General features: G+C 46.4%; 1 pseudogene; it reads left to right on the top strand.

Annotated features, from left to right (window-relative positions):
- Positions 1 to 3,075: 3,075 nt before the first annotated feature.
- On the top strand, positions 3,076 to 5,142 carry LOC103628097 (protein ENHANCED DISEASE RESISTANCE 2-like; annotated as a pseudogene).
- The last annotated feature ends 1,611 nt before the right edge of the window (positions 5,143 to 6,753 follow it).

Below are 6,753 nucleotides of genomic sequence, written 5' to 3'. Positions count from 1 at the left end.
TTATTGGCTCAATTTCAAGCAACCTTTACACTTACATTATGCAAACTAGTTCAATTATGCACTTCTATATTTGCTTTGGTTTGTGTTGGCATCAATCACCAAAAAGGGGGAGATTGAAAGGGAATTAGGCTTACACCTAGTTCCTATATAATTTTGGTGGTTGAATTGCCCAACACAAATCTTTGGACTAACTAGTTTGCCCAAGTGTATAGATTATACAGGTATAAAAGGTTCACACTCAGCCAATAAAAAGACCAAGTTTTGGATTCAACAAAGGAGCAAAGTGGGAACCGAAGGCCCTCTGGTCTGGGAGCACCGGACTGTCCGGTGTACACCGGACTGTGTCCGGTGCACCAGAGGACTCCAACGCGAACTCGCCACCTTCGGGAATTTCCAGAGCCGCTCCGTTATAATTCACCGGACTGTCCGGTGTGCACCGGACTGTCCGGTGCTCCAAGGAAGCGCGGCCTCCGGAACTCGCCAGCCTCGGGAATTTGATTGAAGCCGCTCCGCTATAATTCACCGGACTGTCCGGTGTACACCGGACTGTCCGGTGAACCACGGAGCAGCGGCTACTTCTGCGCCAACGGCTACCTGCAGACGCATTCAATGCGTGCCAGTGGCACGCAGTCGTCAGGCGCGCCCATTCTGGTGCACCGGACAATGAACAGTTCATGTCCGGTGTACACCGGACATCCAGGCGGGTCCACGGTCAGAAGCTCCAACGGTCGGAATCCAACGGCAATGTCGACGTGGCAGGGGGCACCGGACTGTCCGGTGTGCACCGGACTGTCCGGTGCACCATCGAGCAAAGAGCTCCCAGCAACGGTCAAATTGGTGGTTGAGGCTATAAATACCCCAACCACCCCACCATTCATTGCATCCAAGTTCTCTACTTCCCAACTACTACAAGAGCTCTAGCATTCAATTTTAGACACACCAAAGAGATCAAATCCTCTCCAATTCCACTCAAGCCTTTTGTGATTAGAGAGAGAGATTTGCCGTGTTCTTTTGAGCTCTTGCGCTTGGATTGCTTTCTTTCTTTCTCACTTGTTCTTGTGATCAAAACTCAATTGTAACCAAGGCAAGAGGCACCAATTGTGTGGTGGCCCTTGCGGGGAAGTTTTGTTCCCGTTTGATTGAGAAGAAGAAAAGCTCACTCGGTCCGAGGGACCGTTTGAGAGAGGGAAGGGTTGAAAGAGACCCGGCCTTTGTGGCCTCCTCAACGGGGAGTAGGTTTGCGAGAACCGAACCTCGGTAAAACAAATCCGCGTGTCACACTCTCTATTCGCTTGCGATTTGTTTTGCGCCCTCTCTCGCGGACTCATTTCTATTTCTAACGCTAACCCGGCTTGTAGTTGTGTTTATATTTGTAAATTTCAGTTTCGCCCTATTCACCCCCCCTCTAGGCGACTATCACATTGTATAGTGCGATGGGAAGTGCTGCTGGGACGGGTGAGGATTCCGGTAACAATCCTCCTCAAAAAGGTCATGTGCGGACTGTCCGGACATTGGCCCGGACCGTCCGTGATTATGTGCGGACCGTCCGTTGTTGTACGCGGACGGTCCGACTGGGTAGTTTAGATTCTGTGTCGTGTGTGGTGGTTCGGGCGCATATCTAGGTAACTCATTAAAAATCGGCCCGACTGTTGTTGGCCCGGACGGTCCGCGCTCACGTGCGGACGGTCCGGACATGTGCAGATCGGCTGATTTGCTGCCGATTTGCGGTTGTTCAGGGTATGTGTCCATCGGCATCCCATAAAGGGGTTGTGATTGGTCGTGACAACCTGTAGCCAATGTGTTACGCGTGTTACCTCCTAACTCAACCTCGTATGAAGGAAAATTTGCGATGTTAGATTTATCGAATGCACGTACTAGTCTCTTAACATCGCTTTGCATACCCCCTATGATGTTCTGCATTTGTTCACGCTGCTCTTCTACATAATTTCTAAGAGATTGTAGCTCGTTGGTATTACTTACATTGGGGATATCTGGCGTGGGTTGGAGCGAAGCCGGATCCGTCGCCCGATGTCGGACGACCTTGTTGTTCCTGTCCACTTTGAAGTTGGCCAAGAATTTTGCTTTCGCCTCCTGGATCATCCGCTCCTTGTGCTCCTCAAACTGGAGCTGCTCGTCAGCCGGCAAGGTTTCCCAAGTCGGCTCTATGATGTTGCTTGGAGAAATATCAGAGCTCTCCCTTGAACCGGCCATTGAGGGCCGATTTGATGAGCCTAGATGTGTTTTCCCCCAGCGGAGTCGCCAAAAAGTATGTTGACGCTTTTTCGGAGCGCCAAATACTCAAGAAGAACCGGCGGCGGTGCTCTCTGGTCAGGCGCGGACGGTCCGCGGCCTGGGGCCGGACGGTCCGCGACCTGACGCAAGGGCTAGGGTTTCCTGCCTGACGGCCGGACGGTCCGCGCGTGTGCAGGGGCGGCGAAAGTCACCGACGGCGGCCTGGATCTCGCTCCCGGGAGGGACCCCGTCGGGGAGGAGAGATCCTAGGGGTTGTCTAGGCTCGGGCCGGCCGACCAAGACTCCTCTAATCGGCGTAGAGTCGAAGAGAGGCGAAGAATTTGGGGATTGAGAGGCTAAACTAGAACTAGACTAGAACTACTCCTAATTATACTGGAAATAAATGCGAATAGAAGTTGTATTGATTCGATTGTTGATCACAAATCGGCCGTAGACCTCTCTATTTATAGAGGAGGGGGGCTGGACCCTTTACACAACTGATTCCGAACTAATCCCGCGAATATAGCTAACAACCGTAGCACAAAACTCGGAACCCTAATCTGTTCTGCGCACGCGCGGACCGTCCGGCCCACAGGTGCGGACGGTCCGGTCCGGCCTCAGGGCCGGACCGTCCGCTTGCTCATTTCTGGTTCAAACACGAATACAACAGTATCCAATACATCAAGGTGTTTGGGAAAAACTTTGGTTGAGACCAATCAACCAGAGCGGGACCAAGCTGGTGCTCTCTTTACAGAGAAAAACTTTGGCTGAGACCAAAGTTTCCAAAACTGCAAAACAAGTGCAGTATTTATAATACTACAGTTTAGTATACAGAGATTTCAAATGAGTTTCCAAACACCTCAAAGTATATAATACCATAGTATTGCTCAATACTACAGTATTGCTTCAATACTGCAGAAAAACTTTGTTACCAAACACTCCCTAAATTGTCCACTGCTGCTGTTTTTTTGTAAAACGGTTGCATGATCTTGCAGATGTGGTACATTTACTGCCTTCTACTTGGGCAATGACAGATCCTACGACATTCTTAATCCGGGAGAGTGACTTATTTGCACGATTGTCTAATGGTTGCTTGATATATGCTGCGAAGACCAAATCCTAAAAATTAAACTGAAATTTAAATATCTTAGATCCAAAAAAATAAACCATGAACATAAACTCTTTGGTAGTGGTTTACTGTAGGGAAGGTAAGCTTTCAGGATAATTGTCACTAGCTATGTTATCACTATTCACTACTGCTACCTTTTCGAAAAGCAAACTGTAGGGAAACACCATAGTTCAATATAACTCATAAGGACTAGTTTGAGAACCCTATCTTTCCTTTTTCCTTGCAAAAATAGAAATTCCTTTGAAAAATGGAGTTTTCAAACTAACCTTAAATAGTTGATTCATGTTACTGTTATGATGGTGACACTACTTACCTGTAACTTTGACGGATCAAGAAAATAGTACCCTGATGCAAATGGTAGGTGCTGACTGGATAAAGTCTGATAAGCGTGAGGATGATCTAGCCGGTCAGCCTGGGGGACTAGTCCAGGTATCTTATGCTGAAGCTAGTAATTTTGTTTCAGCAGCAATAACGAAGTTTTTTTACCAATAGCTTTTATTTAGAAATGTTCAGAACAAGGGGGTACCAAATTTCTTCATTGTGAACATTCAGGTGAGGGTTTTTTTGAGATAATTATTATATGATGGATACACCATTAGAAAAGGTCCCTCTGCTTGAAAGATTTTGTAATTGGAGATGATGCGTTCAGAAATTCAAGGTTCAAGCTCATCCCGTACATCTCAAAGGTTTGTGCACTTATAGCCTTATTTGATCTGCTTTAAGCTGTACTCAGTAAACTGTCAATATCTTACGTTTGGAACGTGTGCGTCCATTAATTTAGGGATCATGGGTCGTTAAACAGAGTGTGGGCAAGAAAGCATGCTTGGTTGGACAAGCATTATTAGAGATATATTATTTCCGTGGAAGGAACTATTTGGAGGTAGTAAGCTATAAGCATGCCATTTGTTAGTTTCTCTTGTTGCATTCTACTATCATTTGTGATCCAAATGCAGCCTTCAATTCGGTGTATTTTTCATTCCTACTGGATTTGTGGCGGTTAATTGACTTGTTATGATTATATTTCTCTCTACATAGTCTACAACGGCAAAAGTAATGTCAGCTTGGATTTCTTTTACCACTATTGTGCCTTCTTCTGTTGTTATTTATCCCATGTTACATCTGCAAAGCATAATCTGTGATGAGGACAACAGGTATTCTAGAGGTCGCTTTTGACTTGTGACCTATCTGTCGGATTTAAACTTATGTTTCTAACCTCACTCGTGTGGGAGCCTCCGGCATTGGATCTGCCTTTTTTTACGGTAACAACGTTGCATGTGACAACATAAATAAGTTTTTTGTAACCCCAAAAGGTATATTCAACTCTGAACAGCTTTCCCTGTAATTTTCCAGCTTGGAGCTGATATCGGTTCATCAACAGTGGCATGGCACGAGGTGTGGTGACTGGTGAGCCTAGCGTGCTTGGCTACTTGAACAATCTGGTGGTTGAAATGGCCTTCATTATTTTTTTTAAGCCAAGTACATCAAAAGGCCAAAAGACTGAATCCATTCCTTGCTGCCGACACAATCGGCGAGCCCAGCCCAGTTGTTCCTTGTATTGCCGCCTCCCCCATCCCTCCAATCCCCACCCGGCAGAAGCGGGGGAATCCACTGCAGCCGTTGTGCAATTTTTCCTGTTGCCGACTGCTCAGGTACCGTGTTGTAATCATGATAGTAATCCATGATAATAAAAGCTCCGATCCCCCATTCTTTGGCATTATTAGACTGTCTTCGGTGGATATCCTAAAATAGAGAAACGCGGCAATATAGATGATAATGTTTGACACTATTTAAGAGTTAAGTTTAAAATAAAAGATGGAGTAGAGAATAGGACAAAAGATCGGTTGGAGATAGCCTTACCATGAAAGAAACAGAAGGAAAAAAGTGTGAGCCTATTCGGCTGTCCTGGAGCCGTAGCTGCTATAGCTGTTCGGACTGCTGCAGTTACAATCCATACAAACAAAAATACTGTAGAAGATGCAACCGCAGTCGATTTAAAGCCGCAGCAAGTTGTAACGATATTCTTTAGTCCTGGTACCGGGCCGTCCCTTGTGACCTGAATGGCTTCTTTAATCCTGGTACAAGGCCGTCCCTTCTGACTCTGAATGGCGTCAGATCGTCGGATCTAGCAGCAAGCAAACCATTAACTATGCATTGACCAGGAGAGTAATGGCTCTGGAATGATTGTATTTGAGGACTCTCGGTTTCCATCCTCCACGATTGAACTGAACGGGATACCCAAGTCCCAACTAAAACTGCGGTGATCGTGGACTGGTGGGTGCTGCTCCTCCGATCGCTTGAACCGAAAGCATCGACAAGGAGTGGAGTGTGTGTGGAGCTTGGCATCTATCTGTTGCGGTTGGGTCCTCTCTCTCTCTCTCCCGCTGCACCATCGCGCTCGGGTGCACTGTGTGTTTATGCTAGTGGCGGTAGCACCAGCTTTTCTGGGATCTATAGAATGTTCACTGTTCTCCACGCTGTGTGGTGCTGCTTCTCTGCTTGGAGCCGCCGATGTGACGGCTGAACGGCCCGCTCGACTCGCTTTCTGATGTGCTAGCAACTCGCACTTTCGATCCAGCGACGTCGTGGACATGTCGGCCGCGTGCAAAATCTTGGTCCTGACTCATGAGGTTTCGCCATATAAAATAAAGGTTTAAGAAAAAAAACTCATGAAGGGTTTTTTCCAGCCAACGGAGCCATTCTGCGTGCACCCATGAGCTAATGAGCACTACACGCTACAACGTCCGGTAAATTTGATGGACCGTAACCTCCTCCATCCGTCTAGCAATACACGCTACAACGTCTGGTAAATTTAGCGTGGGTTTGGTTGCGGACAGGCGGACAATTAGGACAGGGACGTTCCCTGACGTTCTCTCTCATTCCTCTAATTTTAAAGAATAATTAAAGACAACACTAAAATAATTCTATCTCAACCTTTAACCCTCAACCAAACAACATTATTTGAGTAATCGTTTCATTCCGTCCTGTCCTGTTATTGTAACCAAACACACCCTAAGCATGTGACCGGACACTCTAAATGCAGCGCATCTTAAGCATCCGCTATACGATACGATGGCTCCATCTTCCCTCCCGCATCCTGGCCCACGACCTGGTGGTCTGCAACCGTAACTTTCATTTACATGTTTCTCATCAGTGGCTTACTTGTTTCCAATTCCTCAGTTTCATGTGCTTTCATTTGCTGATCCGATACTGCATGTGATCAGTTTTACGTTAATTCGATTATTGTTTTTTTGCTGTATTTCAAACTTATGCAATAATTCGTAAAATACTAACAGACAATTTATTTGATCCGATGCGAAAAAAGGTGAAAACGAATTCTGTTAATATGGCTGGAAATAATACGAAGGATGGGATATAGAGGATGAAATTTAGAG

This window comes from Zea mays, chromosome 5 (genome assembly GCF_902167145.1).
Source record: "Zea mays cultivar B73 chromosome 5, Zm-B73-REFERENCE-NAM-5.0, whole genome shotgun sequence".
Lineage (NCBI taxonomy): Eukaryota > Viridiplantae > Streptophyta > Magnoliopsida > Poales > Poaceae > Zea > Zea mays.
This window is presented reverse-complemented; position numbering and strand designations above follow the sequence as displayed.